Here is a 20,156-nt window from a genome sequence, read left to right as displayed (position 1 = left end):
TCTAACAGTCTGATTCCCAATATAATTCGTTCCATTCTTCGCTGTGTAGTTCTTAGCTTCTCTTTCATTCTTTTGGTGAGTGCCCAAGTTTCACTTCCATAAGTCATGGTGGGGAGTATACATTGATTCATTATTTTACGTTTCAGACAAACTGGGATATTGCTCTTCAGTATGTGACTATATTTCCTGAATGCTATCCATCCAAAATTTATTCTTCTCTTGACTTCCAGCCATTTATCATTATTACAGCTGATAACTTGTCCCAGATAAGTATATGACTCCACCTTTTCAATTACTGCTCCTTCAATCATTATTTCCCTTTCCGTGGCATACTTGTTCATCATTACTTTTGTTTTAGCCATATTCATCTTTAGTCCAAAATCCTTACTAACTGTGCATAACTGATTAAGATTTTCCTCTAATTCTTTGGGATCGTGGCTTATGACCACAATGTCATCTGCAAATCGTAAATGGTTTAGGTACTCTCCGTTCACATTGACTCCTTTCTGCGACCAGTCTAATCTTCTGAAAGCTTCCTCAAGGGCAGCAGTAAACAGCTTGGGAGATATTGTGTCTCCTTGTCGAACTCCTTTCTCGATTTTAAATTTGCTACTGTCTTTGTCTAGTCTAATAAAGGATGTAGCACTCTCACATATTTTCTTCAAAATTATAATATATGGGGCATCTATGCCTTGTCTTTGCAGTGCCCGAAACATTGCCTTATGCTGTATGGAGTCAAATGCCTTTTCATAATCCACAAATGCCAGGCATAATGGTGTTCTATATTCATTTGCTTTCTCCATTAGCTGTGATATTACGTGAAGGTGGTCCATAGTTGAGAATCCTGTCCTAAAGCCAGCTTGCTCTTTCGGTTGATTCTCATCAAGTATTCTTTCTAATCTGTTAGTAATGACCCTTGTGAACAACTTGTAGATGTGGTATAACAAGCTAATTGGTCTATAATTTCCAATTTCTGATTTATCTCCTTTCTTATGCAGCAAAACTATGATTGCATTATTCCACTGCTTAGGCATCACACCTTTTCTAATGCACTTTGTGAAGAGCCTTGCCAGTTTTTGTGTTGTCTCTTCCTCCCAATTTTAACAACTGTACAGTAACTTCATCTTCCCCTGGGGCTTTCCGATTCTTCCTTTTCTTCAATGCATGTTCTACCTCATCAGGAAGAATATCGGGTATGTCGTATGTGTTGCTACTTTGCAATCCATCTTCCCCACTGCTGGTATCATTCCCTCGCTCCTTGTATAATTCTCTATAGTAGTCTTCTGCTATTTGAATTATGCCTTCTCTTCTGTTTATAAGTACACCATCGCTATTCTTCAGTTTCAGTATCATTTGTCTTTCTGTATTACTGCTCCTGGCTGCTGATTTAAATCCTTTGTTTTCCCTTAATGCTTGTTCTACTTTTCTTGTGTTAAATCTTCTTATGTCCTCTCTGAGTCTCTTTCTAATGGCTTTGCATAACTCAGTATACTCAATTTTCTCCCTGTCAGTGTTTTTCTTGCTTTTCATTTGTCGTCTTTGGTTCATCATGACAAGTGTTTCTTGACTAATTTTTTCTTCTTTGGATTTCTGTTTCCCTATAAGTTTCTTGGGCTTTATCACTTGCAGAAAGTTGTAATATTCCTCGTCGATATCTTGGTCCTGAGCAGTCTGCGGAAGCTCAAACTTGTTTTTAAGTTCCAGTACATACTGCTTTTTCTCCTCCTCTGTTATTTCAAAGATCTTTGTATTATTTACTCGAGTCAGTTTTTTCCTTTCCTTTCCTACATCTATATCAAGTGTACATCTTACCATTCTGTGATCACTTCCAACATTTACCTTATTCAGGACGGTAACATCATTCACAATATATCTTCTGTTAGTGAGGATGAAGTCGATTTCATTAGTTGTTAATCCATTTGGACTCTTCCATGTCCACTTTCTGTTCACCCTTTTCTAGAAAAAAGTGTTCATTACTGACATTCCTTGAGATTCTGCAAATTCCACAAGTCTTTCACCTCTTTTATTTCTTTCACCAATTCCAAAATTTCCTATAGTTCCTCTTTCTGCACTGTTTTGCCTTTTTCCAACCTTAGCATTGAAGTCCCCCATAATAATAGTGTAGTGAGTTTTCTGCTCATCTAGAAGACTCAATTTCAGTGTACATTTCTTCAACCTCTTCATCATCATGGCTCGATGTTGGTGCATAAATCATTATAATCTTTAGCTTGTACCTCTTAGAAATCTTTAGTATTAGTCTTGGCACCCTTGGTGATGTACTTTTGAATTCCAAAATGTTGTTTTTAAAATCTTTATGGACCAGAAACCCAACTCCACCTTCACTCCTTTCACTGTTTCCATTGGTGTACAGCAGATTTCCACTTGATTAACTTATAAGTGATTCATTTCTTCTTCTTGTTTCAGCCAAACCGATGATATTCCAATTCACATTTTCTAATTCCTTTTCCAGCTCTAATATCCTGTCTTCACCGATGAGTGATCGTACGTTATAACAGGCCAAGTTCAGTTTCCGTGCATGGCAGCCTGGTCGTACCCAGAGATTCTTAGCACCCTCTGCTTCCACTCTGATCCTCTCGCTGCCGTAAGAGGGAGAGTGAAAGCTGCTGGGGACTGAGGGCCATTTGTATTGTTGTGCTCTCATTGCTAGAGGGTTTGGTCTTTTCCTCTTCATGCTGACCAGGCGTCTTGAAGAGAACCACTCTACACGTTCGTTGCCACAAAAGTGACGTAACAGGGCTTACCATCGAGAAGGTGTGCATGAGTGGATTTTAGGGAAGCAGGCCAACCGGACTACTCCTAAATCTTCTGTAATAGAGAGATATTGGATCCATCAGTGTTTTAGGCTGAGTGTCTGATAACACACAGGATACCTGTTCCCCTCTAAGCCCCTCTAAAAGAATACAATATATCATCTTAAAATTTAAAAAAATGTATTTTTCATATACATAATAACACAAACACAATTTCAAAACCTGGCAATATCATTAATAGGCTCCCACGAGTGTTCTACTTTTACTGAGTTAAAAGTAAGAAGTAGATAGTTGAACTGCACCTCCTTGGCATGTTCAGGCTATACCTGCATTATTCTTTGCAGGTATAATGTGATTGAATATATCAAGAAAAAGTCTGTCTGAATTTAAAAAGTTACAGATAATCACAGATTTTTATCTACAAGAAATGACTGCCACCAGCTCATTACTTTCAAGTTACAACCCACAACCGAAGTGCTGATACTGCCAGGCGAACTAATCGTTCTGGTGTTTTGCCTAGTACAAATTAAACTGAAAGGTTTACATTTCACTCTTGGAACCACTTGTGAATAGAAGATACATCTGACATGTCTAACTTATAGGTAGTTCTGTTTAATTTAATGATGCTTCCATTTCCCTAGCATTGTGACCATGAAGTGCAATATTGCAAAGTATTGATTTCTATTTTTATTATTGCAATAAAGATTATCATGGCCAACAGTTTAGCTACCTCTTTTACAGCTTCTTTTAATATAATTGGAGAGATTCCATTATTCCTCTGGTGCTTTGTTCACTTTCAACTGGAGCAATTTTTTTATAACTTACTTTCTGTTTTTATAACATCATTTAACTTGAATTGGTATTATTTCTGGTAACCCCATCTCTAAAAATTTCATGTGTGAATGTATATATAAAAAATATTTATTCAGTTTATCTGAAATCTATACAGGATCATCAATAATATATATTACAATCAATTATATATATTTTATACATAGGTAACACAATTATATAAATATTTATACACAATTATACAGACATTTATACATAATTAAAAATATGCAGATTTATACATAATTAAAAATTATACAGACATTTATACAAAATTAAAAATATGACCATGAAAATTGGATAACTACTGTAAACGTATAACACAATACAGCCATAGTTTCTTTATCCTTATCTTCATCATCTTTCTTCACATGAATTAAGAGATCCTTCTAATGTAACTAATGAATCCCTTAGTGGTTGTCTCTCAATATCTTTATTTAAGAAAAAATTTTCAATTTCTTCCAATGATTTTCCTTTTGTTTCAGGTAGCAGAAAGATGGGAAACAGGATGCTCAGAAAGCACATAGATGAATAAAACCAGTAAACTCCATAGGGATTCATTGTATCATTCATAATATCAAATGTTTTTGTTACAGTGAATACCATGCTCCAATTGAATGCAAAAGCTATTCCACAAACAAAACTTCGGGCTCGAACTGGAACCATTTCTGCTGACATTAACCATGGAACTGGTCCATATCCTAGAGAGAACGAAGTTATAAAGCCTACCAAGCTGAGTACTGGAATCCATCCATATTGTGCAAGAAAAGCAGTATTAGGGAAAAAAAACAATCCCATGAGTATCAAGCTAATACACATTCCAAAACCTGATACCATCAAAAGAATTCTTCTTCCTGCTTTGTCCATTAGAAACATGCTAACAAAGGTTATAACTACCTGCACAGCAGCAACAATGATAGATGCCTGTGAGGAATCAAAGGTACTTCCTGAAGTTTTAAATATGCCTTCAATATAGAACATAATACCATTGTCTCCTGAAAACTGCTGGAAAAATACTAAGCCCAGTGAAAGAAAAGCTGGCTTAATTACAGTAGGATGAAGAATTTCTTTCATTGTCAACCTTCCTTTCGGTTGATGTTGAAGGTCATTTGCAATTGTATTACATTCTAATTCTGGATCAATATGGTTACCTTGTAGAAAAGAAACTGCATTTATGGCTTCTGAGAGCTGTCCCTTTGACACTAGCCACCTTGGGGATTCAGGCATCGGACACATAAGAAAAAGAAAAAGAGCTGTAACCATGCTGCTTGCCAGAGCTAGCCAAGGCCACATCATCACTGCTCCTAAACCCATAACAAGTAGAACACCAATACAAACAAAAGCTTGAAATGAAGCTCCCAGAAGTCCACGTACCTCTGGAGTTGAAATTTCTACTAAATATGTTGGAACAGCAACTGATACCAAACCAGAGCAAAACCCTGTTAGAATTCGTGCAAAGAAAATCAGGGGAAGTGATTTCGAAAAAGCAATTAGCAACCAACCACCAACAAAGAGAGGCGAAGAGAAAATCATAGTTCCTTTTCTTCCCAACTTATTGCAGAGTTCAGCTGTAAGGAAATAAAAAAGTACATTATGTTAAAGATACCTACAGAGTTATAAAAAGTTCTGTAATTTTTTTAAAATGAAAATATGCATTTGAAGAGATTTTTAAATATGCATTTTAAGAGAACATGGTGTTGCTCAAATCCTTTTGACAAGAATTTGAGCAACACCAAGAATATTACACCTGTGTAACAGTTCCAAACCTAATAAATTTATTAAGAAAGTAGCAAATTTTACTTTCTTTCAAAGTGAAGTAAAAAAAAATAAACGGATAATAAAATAAATAAATGATAATTATACAGAAAATAGCCTTTACTTTTCATATCTACTATTTACTAAATATGCTCCATGAGAAAAACACCAGTAGCAGCATGGCAACCTCCATTACACAACTTCATCACTATGGTTGATATACCACAGCCATGACAGCCTGAAAATGTGTAATTAGCATTAGCAGAGGCTGTTTGTTTGTTATTTGGAGCATTAGCAACTAAGGCCATATTGCTCTGAGGATATGCGGTGATCATTCCCTGACCTTTTCGCATCCTCCGTATTTGGTGGGCACGGGTTCGAACCCCAGTCTAATCAAGAAGCGTGTGCTATGCACTGCTGCTCCTGCCCACCTGGCTAACATTAGCAGAGGCATATGATGATGCAAGAAAGCAGCATCAGCTAAAAAAAATAATTTCGACCTATATATTCCCTCGAAAAGTTTCTATTTCTGCCTTGAATTTATTTACTACAATGTATGCAGTCTACACCTCTTTCTCCTGTAATTTGAACTTACAGCCCATACTTTTCGAATTCTTTATAATACTGAAACTCTACCTTCGTTCATTTTACTAACCCCTCTCTGAGACTCAATCAGGTCCTCTCTCAGGTGCCTAGTTGCCAAGCTCTGTAACCCACATAATTGGTCTTTCCTTGTATATTTGCCATTTTTCAGATTTTTACCATCTGGATTGCCCTTCTTTGGACCCTTTCAAGAAACCCAATTTTATTTTTTTCGATGTGTCCATACTTGGACTCAGTATTCCAAATGCAGTCTTAAAATAACCTTGAATATAGTGTTCACAGTAAAACAGCTCTGTTGGTTTCACCCAATCCTGCTTGTACAGTGGCATTATGACCTCCCAATTTCAACAGAGTACAATCTGATAAATTATTAATGTCCTATCAACGATTTCTCAAACAGGGCTATCCTGGCCACTTTTTACACTGCTGAGTAATCTACATATCTGGTTGTATTGTTACTCGAAGATTCTTTTATTCTTCTACTATTCCAACTCCACCCCACAAAGCATAGAAGTTATTTTGGGATTGCTATTTCCCAAGTTAAGAACTTGAATTTTGCACTATTAAAATACAGCTGCCAATTTTTTGCCCATTCTTGAGGATCATTCATGTCATCCTGAAGTAGCACTGCCCATCACGGGTCATTAACAACTCTCGCAATCTTTATATCATCTGCACATTATCTAACAATATGTAGGTAATATATGGAAATCGGTGAAGAAAAACAGTCGGGAAGGAAAAGTATGAAAAAATATCTTATCTTACTTTGGGGATACTATATTATGCATAACACTGATTTATAAATTCATGTAGTTGTACTTGGCTCTTGAAGTGGTGGAACCCATGTTTAGTCTTTAGAGCTACGTTCTGGTCAACTTTTCCCTATCGCTTCCATAATGCAGTATGATTGATAACTTTTGAGATTACGATAAACATCGTGACGAGATCCAATTTTCTTTATATTTCAAGGGTTCAGCTCTAAAACAGTGTTCACAGCCCGGCCGCAAGTTAGTACACAGGACTGAACCTATTGGTAACTCCTTAGGGGGCTTCCGAATCAGCTAGCGTATAAACTTGCTACCTCTACTCTGACAGATAGTGACTGGAGATAGTCCGAGGAGTGTGTACGCGGGGAGCATTGTCAAGGCCACGTTATGTCAAGGATCTGGGTATATTCTTACCATCTGTATGCCATATCCAAAAATTTCATTAATTCATACAGCGTGTCCCACCCACTTTTTCTTACTATTGAATACACCATGAATTGTCAAACTAATAGAGCAAGCTTATCTGTGAAAAGATCTAAACCTCCCAACCACTTTCTAATTCATTTCACAAATATACGTGGTCTCAATTCTACTCTCAACAATGTCCATTTCCACTTGCAGTGTTTCAAACCGTGTGTACTTTTCCTGACAGAATCTCAGTTATCGGTTGATTCAACTAATGCCCATCTCGATGCCCAAATTATTCACTGTATGATTCCTTTCGCCTCTAAGGTGGTACTTGTGCTATGTCAGTTCTGATATTCCCTGTCACAGACTTGGCAATTTGGAATCTCCTCTCTTTGATATTCTCTGGCTTAAAATCTCTCTACCTCATTGTGTCAAATTCATCTGTAGTCTCTACCATTCTCCAAACTCCACTAATCATTTGGACCTCTTTGACTTCCTCTTTGCAATTTGACTTTCTCCAGTCCAACTTTCCAAACAGTGAGGTAATTTTCTTTGGTGATTTTAATGTTCACAACTCCAGCTGGCTTCCGTTTTCTAGTCACACCGACCCAGCTAGTTGAGATACTGACGCTTTTGCAATTACTAATGACCTTGCAGATTGTTCATTTACTTACAAGAATACCGGACAATCCTTATCATACTGCCAATAAGCTTAATATTTTTCTCACAAAAAAACCCGTCTAAGTACACTGTCGAAGAGAGAGAAGTCCTTTAGGCACTTCAGATCACAACTTGGTGTTTGTCTCTTCTCTAATGAAACCGATATCTCATCGCTTTCCTGAACTCGTGTTGTGTTGTTTGGCATTACAAGAATGCACAATGGGATGACCTGCGAGACTTCTTTTCTTCTATTCCTTAGTCGGATTACTGTTTCGAAACATCTGATATCAACGATTGCCCACCATTCCCAACACGCTCCATTGAATGCCTCCTGCGGTCTTCCGTTAAAATGATGTCAGAGGGATTTTGACGAATATTGATGCTAAGAAAGCTCCTGGTCCCGATGGTATTTCTGCACTTTCTCTCAAAACCCGTGCTCCTGAACTTACTCCTCTTCTTTGCCGCCTTTTTTCACTTTCTTATTCCAAAGGTGTTTTTCCTTCTGCTTGGACATTTGATCATATCCAGCCAGTTTCAAAAAAGAGTGACAAATCCTTCCCATCCAATTATTGTGCCAGTGCAGTTACTACAATCTTTCTAAACTAATGGAGAAATGAATTATGTGGCAACTCTTAAACCAGCTAGAAACCTTCTGTCTGATCAACGATCGCCAGCATGGATTCCGTCCGTGTCGATCCACTGGTGATATTCTGGCATGTTACCTATTTATGGACTAATTCAATGGAAAGGTTCGCTAAAACAGAAGTAATTGCTCTTGACAACTCAAAGGTAGAACATGCATTGAAGAAAATGAAGAATCGGAAAGCCCGGGGGAAGATGAAGTTACTGTAGAATTGTTAAAATCGGGAGGAAGAGACATAACACAAAAACTGGCAAGGCTCTTCAAAAAGTGCATTAGAAAAGGTGTGACGCCTAAGCAGTGGAATAATGCAATCAGTTTTGCTGCATCAGAAAGAAGATAAATCAGAAATAGGAAATTATAGATCAATTAGCTTGTTATCCCACATATACAAGTTGTTCGCAAGGGTCATTATTAACAGATTAGAAAGAATACTTGATGAGAATCAACCAAAAGGGTAAGCTGGCTTTAGGACAGGATTCTCAACTATTGATCACCTTCACGTAATATCACAGCTAATGGAGAAAGCAAATGATTATAAAACACCATTATGCCTGGCATTTATGGATTATGAAAAGGCATTTGGCTCCATACAGCATAAGGCAATGTTTCGGGCACTGGAAAGACAAGGCATACATACCCCATATATTATGATTTTGAAGAAAATATATGAGTGTGCTACCTCCTTTATTAGACTAGACAAAGACAGTAGCAAATTTAAAATCGAGAAAGGAGTTCAACAAGGTGACAATATCTCCGAAGTTGTTTACTGCTGCCTTTGAAGAAGCTTTCAGATTAGACTGGTCGCAGAAAGGAGTCAATGCGAACGGAGAGACCTAAACCATTTACGATTTGCAGATCACATTGTCGTCATAAGCCATGATCAAAAAGAATTAGTGGAAAATTTTAATCAGTTATACAGTTAGTATGGATTTTGGACTAAAGATGAATATGGCTAAAACAAAAGTAATGATTAACAAGTATGCCAAGAAGAGGGAAATAATGATTGACGGGCAGTAATTGAAAAGGTTGGGTCATATACTTATCTGGGACACATTATTAGCTGTAATAATGATAAATGACTGGAAGTCAAGAGAAGAATAAATTTTGGATGAATAACATTCAGGAAATATAGTGACATACTGAAGAGCAATATCCCACTTTGTCTGAAACGTAAAAAAATGAACCAATGTATACTCCCCACCATGACTTATGGAAGTGAAACTTGGGCACTCAACAAAAGAATGCAAGAGAAGCTGAGAACTACAGAGCGAAGAATGGAACGAATTATATTGGGAATCAGACTGTTAGATAAGAAGAGAAACACATGGATTAGGCAGCAAACTTAAGTAAAGGACATTCTAATGAAAACTAAAGAACATTCAGAACTAAAGAACTTATCAAAACTAAAGAACTAAAATGGTCTTGGGCAGGACACATGGCTCGAAGACATGATGACGGACTAAGAAAATAACAGAATGGTACTCAAGAGAAGCTAGAAGAAAACCTGGAAGAAAAGGCGGAGATGGATAGATGAAATTCATGAATTTTTGCGTAGTAAATGGATGGCCAGTGCTCAAAACAGAAGGAACTAGAAAGTTGCTGAAGAATTCATCCTGCAGTGGATTGAAAATGGATGATGATATCCAATTTTTTCTCTGATCGCTCACTTAGGGTGACGGTAGATGGCTCTCTGTCTTCTAACTTCTCCACTAATGCCAGTGTCCCCTAAGGTTCAGTTCTTTCTCCAACTCTTTTCCTCTTGTATATTAACGACCTTCTTTCATTGACTGGAAACCTATCTATTGTTTTGCCGATGGTATTTCTGCACTTTACATTTTGAGAAACCTTGTCCTGCTCAAACAGCTTCAACTACTAGAAAACCTGCTACCAATTCCTTAAATGCTAATATTCAGGTAATTCTCCAGTGGGGCAAAGACAACTTAGTTGATTTCTACCCTTCTAAAACTCAGTCCTATCTTATGTCTCACAAAAAGGATTTTTCTACTCCTATGTTTAGCTTTAGTGACAATGCGATTTTTGTAAAAATGATACATCTCTTTTGGGGATTACCCTGAGTTCTAATTTTTCTTGGCACAAGCACATTACAAATATTGCTTCCTCTGCATCTAAAAAACTTGGTTTTCTCGTTTGCTCTAAGCGTTACTTTCCTTCCAAACAGCTGTTCATTCTGTATAAATCACAAATCCACCCTGCCATGGAATATTGTTCCCACGTCTGGGGTGGTGCCCCCAAAACCTCTCTCAGGCTTCTTGATTCCATTTAGAAGCGGGCAGTTAGGTTAATTAATGATTCATCTCTAACAGTCACTCCACTCGCCGTCTAATAGACGTACCGTTTCTACTGCATGCCTCTTCTACAGATCATTCCATGGGCAATGTTCTTCTGAATTGGCTTCTATAATTTCCGCTCTCTTTCAAAACAGTTCAAACACGTGCCGCCATCAGCCATTTACTGTTCAACTTGAAACTCACAGAACCAACTTTTCATCTTCCTCATTTATTCATTCAACTGCCGTTTTCCTGAACAACCTTCCAATGTCAACAAATATCTTCTTTTGTCTTCTCAATCTCCAACCCAAGCACGGTAGTAAGTACTATAAGTTCAAATACCACTAGTGTTTGGGGTTTACATAAAAAAAAAGAATGAAGCTAACAGAATTATAAACATGAAAAAACAGATATTGTTTCTTTGTTCACAAGAATGTACCCTCAAAATGAAGAGGAGAGGGAAAGGAGAATGCAACCTTTGCTTGCAACAGTGAATGGCATCTGTACTGTGTTGCCTCAATTGTTCACTGGAGCCTGTACAGTACTATTTACTTTCTCATCCAACTTTATTTTCAAATACTGATTACGCATATATGCATTTGAAGGGAACTCATTTTAGAAATGAATGGGCAACACCAAGAATCAACTTCTACACAACACAAAGCGGTTCCAACTGCAATAATTTGGAATTTAATAATTAGTAATTTAAAAGAGCACTGAACTTTACATGGTTCAAAAATAAATTTATCCCTAAACTCAACAAAAACAAAACTAAATAAAATTAATAGATAATAGGAGGCTTCAACCCTTCTCGCTTTGCTCAACAACTTTGGCACAAACGTTTCTCCATAAAATGTAGAGGTATGGAGTAATTCAAATCTTTTCTATGTAAGACCTACCAGTCGAAACGCACTGATCGAGCTCTAATCAGGAAATGACCTATGCAATTATTTTTCTGCACATTTTTGGTTTCGCAATTGTTCGCCAACTTTTAAGAGACCTCCATCCCTCTTCTCCCAGATGGTTAATCCACATCCCACCACAGTGAATTCTCAAGGTCGAATAAATATCAGTATGTATTTATTTCCCTGTGTTCACCTAGGTCATTTAGCAAAAGGCATTTTGTTTCGGGTTCCATAAAGCATGAGGAATAGTGTTGTATCTGAAAGAGCACAACTAAAATATTTACAAATATACAACATATATTTCAGCTGATGGTCCCTTCATCAGTTGAAATTAATATACAAAAATGTTAGCATTAGCATTAGTACAGGCACATGATGCAAGAAAGCAAACTTATGCAGCATTAGCGGAAAAAAAAAAGGTTCCCATTCACCCCTCTCTTCCTTCCAAATACCTGCCCAGCTCATGCTTAAATTTATTTAGGCTATCAACTTCCACAACATAGGAGGATGCCTGTTCTTTACATTGTAAAGAACAGACTTGCAACCAACTCCCTGCATGCTAAAGGCAAACTTCCCCACATCTATCCTACCTCTGTCTTTCCTCAATTTGAATTTATGTCCTTTCAGATGACTATTCTCAGCAAGCGGAAGAATCCCTTCAGCATTGAGCATGCTCAAACCATTCAAGGCTTTATACACCTCAATCAGATAATCTCAAATGTATCTATTCTCCAGACACTGTAATTTGCAAAACTTAAGCCTTTATTGATAAGAGCAACCCTCTGTTCCTTTCAATAATCTTGTTGCCATTCTCTATACTTGTTCCAACAGCTCTACATCCTTCTTAAAATGAGGCCTCCAGACAGTACTCCAGGTGTGGCCTGACCATTGTCTTATAAAATGGGATAATCACCTAATTCCTGAAAAAAATTCCCGTATATGATTGGCAAGATACCATAAACTACTCTTCCAGATCATCTACAATGCTCAGAAAACTTCATATCTGCCTCGACAATTATCCACAGGTCCTTTTCTTTCTCTAGCACTCTCAGTTTAGTACCACAGAGTTGATATATTATTTTGGGGTTACTACTTCCCATATGTAGTACCTTACATTTCTCAATGTTAAACTTCATTTGCCACCTTTCACCCCATCTGCTCAACTTTTCTAGATCCTATTGCAGCAGAGTATTTATCATTAGTGTCCTGAAAAACCCTGCCAACCTTTGTATCGTCTCCAAACTTGGACATTAAGCTACCACCATCAATATTATTTATAAATACAGAAACCAACATTGGACCCAACACTTAACCCCGAGGGACTCCACTAATAACATCAATCCACAATGAGCAGTGGCCACTGATTACCAGTCTTCCACTCAAGCATCCCTTTATCCATAGCAGCAATTTGCCTCCAATGCCCCACTGTCCAATTTGTTTAGCAGTCTTCCTTGTGTAACAGTATCCAAAGCATTCCTAAGATACAAATATATCATATCAAAGTTATTCCCTGCATCAAGTTCCTTTGTGATCACATCATCGTATACAATCAAATTGGTCAGGCAAGACTCCCTTAACAAAACCATGCTGTGTCCGAGCTGTAACTGAAGTCTTGTCTAGATGATCCTGCAGTGCCTCCATTGATTTTCCTGGAACAGAAGTTAGACGCACAGGTCTATAATTACTTGTGTCAGTCTTTGATCCTCCTCCTTTGGGAATTGGAGTCATTTGCACATCTATAGTCCATGGGTGCCTCCTCTGATTCCAAAGAAGCTCTCATAATTATGGCTGATGGTTTTCTTACTTCCTTTGCACCCTCCTTTAATATAACTGGATAGATCCCGTCTTGTGTAAAAAGGAGATAGCTGGAAGAGGACCAGGGTATGTCTGCCAGGGGCAAAAATTGATGATGTTGTAAAGCATCTTTTAAGGGCACAAAAGGTGATATTGTTGTACACGTTGGCACCAATGACATTAAGAATAGGAGATCTGGAGATTTACTTAACAAGTAGAGGTCAATGTTGGAAAAAAGTCAAGTGGCAGGTTTAAGTTTGAAAGTCTGCAATTCTGCCCAGACACGATAGGAGGGAATACATGATGAGAGCCTTGTCAATCAATTCGGTCCTGGAGGGAATTTGCAAGGCTCAATGGGTAGAATTTTTTCGAAGGGGTCTGTGCTTGTTAACAGGAGAGGCTGCTTCTACTGGGATGGGATACACTTAAATAAAAAGGGTGCAAGAATATTTGCTGATGCTATCGAAGCAGTGTTAGATGGGTCGGAAAACTGCTAGCTTGTGGGTATTCAGAGACTAAAAGGTAGCCACAGACAGAGATGAAGGTGATTCTTGCACAACTATTAGAATAAGCAGCGACCTGGAGCGAGGGGTGCTGGGGTTTCAGATACTGATGGTAGTCATTGTGAAAGAGGTGAGTATATGGCCGAACCTAACCTAACCTAGGATAATTAATAATAAGGATAGGTACATGTATACTTGCAGGTATACCAATGCTAGAAGTATAGTAAATAAATTTGATGAATTTTAAGTGTTGGTCTAGACCTCAAAGACGGCAATTGTTCAGATAGCAGAGATTTGGTGTCACACAGATATAAGGAATGTAGAACTGGAAATTGGGGAGTAAAATGTATAATGAAATGATAGACAGAATAGGAAGGGAGGCGGTGTTATGCTGTTAATAAAAACATTAAATCAAAAGAAGTGCATCCAGTTGGTACAGATGAACAGTGCACTGTTGAGTCAATTTTGTTTGACATAAGCACTGCGAAAGCAAAAATAAGAGTAGAAGTGAGTTATAGCCCTAATGACTCGAATGAGTCCAAGGAACAATCATATTGAGAAATAGAGTGGGCAAGTAAATCAGAATATCTTACAATGGGGGATTTTAATTTACAAGATATTGACTGGAACTTGTGGATGGTCACTCACACACTAGTAAGACTTTGGGGGATTTATTGAATGATTGTTTTTTGGAGCAGCATGTGCGAGAGGCAACCAGAGAGGGTAATACTCTTGTTCTGGTTAGCAGCAGTGATTATTCTTGTATTAAGAATTTGCAGATAAAGGAACCACTAGGTGACAGTGACTAGGTGATCACAATGTGGAAATTACTGAAAGATGGGAACAACTGACAATGTTACTAACAGTAAATTGTAAGTCGGAAGCATTCAAAGAAATAATCGTGGATGCTACTAAAAGTTTCATACCTATTAAGAAATATTGTTCAAGGTTTAGGCCTAAATGGTTATCAAATCAACTAATGAGACTCATGACAGAGAAGAAAAATGTATCGGATACATATAAATTATCGAGTGACTCAGAAGCCTATGGCAGATATAAGCTAGTCTGTAATGAGGTCACAAAAGAGGTTAGACAGGCGAAGGCAGATTACGAGAAATATTTGGCAAAGGATGCTAAGAAAAACAAAGGATTTCTTTACTTATATTAGCATTAGCATTAGTAGAGGCATTTGATGCAAGAAAGCAAGTTATGCAGCATCAGCCAAAAAAAAAAAAAAAAAAAAAAAAAACCACTTCCACTTCACCCCTCTGTTCGTTCAAAATACCTGTCCAGCTGAGCCTTAAACTTATTTAGGCTATAAACCTCCACTACAAGGGATGGAAGTCTGTTCCACCAACCAACCACCCGCTGGCTAAAGGCAAATTTCCGCACGTCTATCCTACATCTGTCTTTCCTCAATTTGAATTTATGCCCTTTCAGGTGATTATTCTGAGCTAGAGGAAGAATCCCATCAGCATTGAGCATGCTCAAACCATTCAAGGCTTCATACACCTCTATCAGATCACCTCGCTGGTGCCTGGTCTCCAGACACTGTAATTTGCAAAACTTAAGCCTTTCTTTGTAAGAGCACCCCTTTGTTCCATTCACTAATCTTGTTGCCCTTCTCTGTACTCGTTCCAGCAGCTCTACATCCTTCTTGAAATGAGGCCTCCAGAACTGTATAGTACTCTAGGTGTGGCCTGACCATTGCCTTATACAAGGGAATAATCACCTCCTTATCCCTGCTGGAAAAATTCCTGTATATCATTGACAATACTCCATGAGCTACTCTTGCAGCCAGTCTGCACTGCTCAGAGAACCTCATATCTGCCTACACAACCACCCCCAAGTCCATTTCATTCTCTACCACTGTCAGTGTAGTACCACAGAGTTGATACGTTGCTCTGGGGTTGCTGTTTCCCATGTGTAGTACTTTACATTTGTCAATGTTAAACTTCATTTGCCACCTCTCAGCCCATCTGGTCAACATTTCCAGATCCTGTTGCAGCAGCATAGTGTCAGTAGTGTCCTTGACAACCCTGCCAACCTTTGTATCGCCTGCAAACTTGGACATTAAGCTTGATATACCATCATCAATATCATTTATAAATACAGAAAACAATAATGGACCCAACACCGAGCCCTGAAGGACTCCACTAATAACATTAGTCCACGATGAGCAGTGTCCATTGATTACCACTCTCTGTCTTCTCCCCCTCAACCACCCCTTTATCCATAGCAGCAATTTGCCTCCAATGTTACACTGCTCCAATTTGTGTAGCAGTCTTCCATGTGCAACATGTAATGCTAATGCTAAAAAGGAATCATCGATCCGTTTCACATCTATTACCCAGATGATCAGCTCTAAGGTGTGAAAAAATTCAGAAAATGAACGGAAAATACACTGCATGTACCACATTTGGCCTGAAATATAACGGATGTGCTATTGCAGATTCTACTGTAATAGCAATAATTGGGTAACTTTTTCTAACATCTCAGTGACATCATCCTACTCCCAGAGTTTCTGGTCCATAAATATAAAACTGAGAAATGCCCTTAATTTTACATCCCAGGGTGTAAAATCTAAGAGGAAGGGGATGAATGTGACTGGTCCAATTGATATTGATGGTTCGACTGTTGATGATCCTGCTCAGATAGCAGACAAACTGACTGAGTATTCTACATCTGCATTCACACGAGAAGTTATTAAGGTTTGAAAATGGCAGGTTATCAAATTGCAGCAGGATGCTTAATGATTTTGTAATAACTGAGAGCAAAATGGAGGAGAAAATGTTAAATATAAACATAAGAAAGTCACATGAGGTGGATGGGATCTATACAGTTTTATTAAAGGAGGCAGCAAAGCAACTAAGCAAACCATAAGCCATAATTATGAGAGCATCCTTGGACTCAGGAGAGTTCGTCACTGACTGGTGATGTTAAAATGTATCCATAATTCAAAAAGGGGGATCGAAGGGTGACATGAGTAATAACAGACCAGTCAATTTAACTTCTGTTACGGGTAAAATAATGGAGTCACTTGTTAAAGATGCATTGCAGGATGATATTTTTTTTTCTGTAAACCCCAAACACGAGAGGTGTTGGAATCGATAGTACTCTACTGTGCTCAGGTTGGAGGTTGAGAAGCAAAAAGAAGATATTTGTTGACATTGGAATTGAACTTCTGTAGACTGTAATTTTCAGGAAATACGTATGAAGGAAGGTTGTTCCAGAAAACGGCAGTTGAATGAATAAACGAGGAAGTTGAAAAGTTGGTTCTTTGAGTTTGAAGTTGAACAGTAAATGGATGTTGGGTGGTGGCGGCACGTGTTCAGACTGTTTTGAAAGACAGAGCAGGAATTATAGAAGCCAATTCAGAAGAACAATCAAGAAGCCAGAGGGAGGTTGTGGGGGCACCACCCCAGTTGTTGGAACAATATTGCATGGCAGGGCGGATTTGCGATTTATACAGAGTGATCAACTGTTTGGAAGAAAAGTAACGCCGAGAGCGAAAGAGGAAACCAAGTTTTTTTAGATGCAGAAGAAGCAATATTTGTAATGCGCCTGTGCCAACAGAGAGAGATTAGAAGGCAGGGTAATCCCCAAAAGAGATATATCGTTTTGCCTAGAATTCGGAGTGTCACTAAAGATAAGCATAGGAGCACAAGGATCCTTTTTGCGAGATAAAAGACAAGACTGAGTTTTAGAAGGGTTGAAATCAACTAAGTTGTCTTTACCCCACTAGAGAAGTAACTGAAGATCGGCATTTAAGGAAGTGGTAGCAGATTTTCGAGAAGTTGAAGCTGATTTAGCAGGATAAGGTTTCTCAAAAGGGAAAGTGGAATGCAATGTGCTATCATCGTCAAAACTATGGATAGGATTTCCAGTCAATGGAAGGAGGTCATCAGTATACAAGTGGAAAAGTGTGGGGGAAAGAACTGAACCTTGGGGGGACACCAGAATTAGTGGAGAAGTTAGAACACAGAGAACCATCTACCATCAACCTCAGTAAGCGATCAGAGAGAAAACTGGATAACCAATTACTAAAAACAGTTGGCAAAACATAAGATGGAAGCTTGTTTAGAAGACCTTTAGGACAAACAGGATCGAAAGCCTTTGAGATGTCAAGAGCAACTACTTGTGTTTCCCTACACCTTTCCATTGAATTAGTCCATAAATGGGTAACGTAAGCAAGAATATCACCAGTGGATCGACACTGACGGAATCCTTACTGGCGATCGTTGATCAGACGGAAGGTTTCTACGTAGTTTAAAATATGGCGATTAATTGATTTCGCCATTACTTTATATAGACTAGAAGTAATTGCAATGGGAAGATAATTGGATGGGAGGGATTTGTAACCCTTTTTAGGAACTGGCTGGAGGTGAGCAAATTTCCAAGAAGAAAAACACTTTTGGAATAAGAAAGTGAAAAAGACGGCAGAGAATAGGAGTAAGTTCAGGAGCACAGGTTTTGAGAACAAGTGGAGAAATACCATCACGACCTGGAGCTTTCTTAGCATCAAGATTCATCAAAATCGTTCTGACATCCTTTTGACCGAAGACCACAAGAGGCATTGAATGGAGCGTGTTGGGAATAGTGAGAGGTGTTTTTCCAAGATCGTTAAAGCACGAGTTGAAAGAAAAATGGGGTGCTAGCAGGTCAGCTTTATCCTTGGCTGAAGTGAGAACACAACCATCTGGTTTGGACAGAGGTGGCAGCAGAGATGGGCAAAAGTTGCGGCCAACATCTTTGGCAAGAGACCAGAATGCACGGCTACCATTAGGGCATGAAGCAAGTTTTCTACTCTTAGCGTGTTCAAACTCTAGTTTGGACTGATTAATAACTGCTTTACAATTGGTGCTAGCTTTGGTGTAGGCAGAAAATGAAACTGAAGAATTAGAAACAAGCCAATTACGAAATGCAACATTCTTCTGTTGAACAGCCTTAGCACATTTATTGGAAAACCAAGGTTATGATAAAAGACGAGATTTTAAAGTGGAGTGTGGGATAAAGGATTCCGTTCCTGCAAGAATAATTTCACTGACACGATATGAGCAAACGTTGACATCAGAACTTTTGAAACAGTAATCCGACCAAGGAAAATAAGAAAAGAAGTCTTGCAGGTCATCCTATTTTGCATTCTTGTAATGCCAAACAACACGAGGTTGGGAATAGCCATGAGATAAAGGTTCCATCAGAGAAGAGACAATCACCAAGTTGTGATCTGAAGTGCCTAAAGGACCTCTCACTTCGACCGTGTACTTAGAAGGGTTTTGTGAGAAAAAGATCAAGCGTATTGGCTGTATGATTACGATTGTCTTGTATTCTTGTAGGTAAATAAATAATCTGTGCTAGGTCATTAGTAATTGCAAAAGCCTCAGCATCTTGACCTTCTGGATCAGTGTGACTAGAAAACGGAAGCCAGCTGGAGCTGTGAACATTAAAATCACCAAGGAAAATTACCTCACTGTTAGGAAAGTTGGACTGGAGAAAGTCAAGTTGCAAAGAGAGGAAGTCAAAGAGCTCCAAGTGATTAGTGGAGTTGGGAGAACGGTAGAGACAACAGATGAATTTGACACAATGAGGTAAAGAGATTTTAAGCCAGAGAAGATCAAAGAGAGGAGATTCCAAATGGCCAAGTCACTGACAAGGAATATCAGAACGGACATATTCACAAGTACCACCTTGGAGGTGAAAGGAATCATACAGCAAATAATTTGGGCATCTGAGATGAGCAGTAGTTGAATCAACCGATAACTGAGATTCTGTCAGAAAAAGTACATGGGGTTTGGCAGACTCAAGGGGAAATGGACATCGTTGAGATTAGAATTGAGACCACGTATATTTGTGAAATGGGTTAGGAAGTGCTTCGGAGGTTTGGATCTTTTCGCAGATAAGCTTGCTCTGTTAGTTTGACAATTCGTGGTGTATTCAATAGTAAGAAAAAGTGGGTGGGACATGCTGTATGAAGTAATGAAATTTTTGGATATGGCATACACGTGGTAAGAATATATCCAGACACTTGACATAACATGGCCTCGACAATGCTCCCCGCAAGATCATTAGTAATTGTTAAAGCCTCAGCATCTCGACCAGCTGGGTCGGTGTGACTAGAAAACAGAAGCCAGCTGGAGTTGTGAGCATTAAAATCACCAAGGAAAATTACCTCACTGTAGGACTGGAGAAAGTCAAGTTGCAAAGAACTCAAAGTGACTAGTGGAGTTG

The 20,156-nt window shown here is 38.5% G+C and overlaps 1 pseudogene across 1 annotated transcript in view; it reads right to left on the bottom strand.

The window, feature by feature from the left end:
- Positions 1-3,959: 3,959 nt before the first annotated feature.
- Positions 3,960-20,156, bottom strand: part of LOC150078603 (facilitated trehalose transporter Tret1 pseudogene) — a 165,762-nt pseudogene continuing 149,565 nt past the window's right edge. Inside the window, exon 3 of the transcript XR_016547611.1 lies at positions 3,960-5,170. The product of XR_016547611.1 is annotated as a facilitated trehalose transporter Tret1 pseudogene (transcript). The remainder of the gene's footprint in view (positions 5,171-20,156) is intronic.

Source organism: Mastigoproctus giganteus, chromosome 11 (genome assembly GCF_048544385.1).
Source record: "Mastigoproctus giganteus isolate SK-2022 chromosome 11, ASM4854438v1, whole genome shotgun sequence".
NCBI classification, from domain to species: Eukaryota; Metazoa; Arthropoda; class Arachnida; order Uropygi; family Thelyphonidae; genus Mastigoproctus; species Mastigoproctus giganteus.
This window is presented reverse-complemented; position numbering and strand designations above follow the sequence as displayed.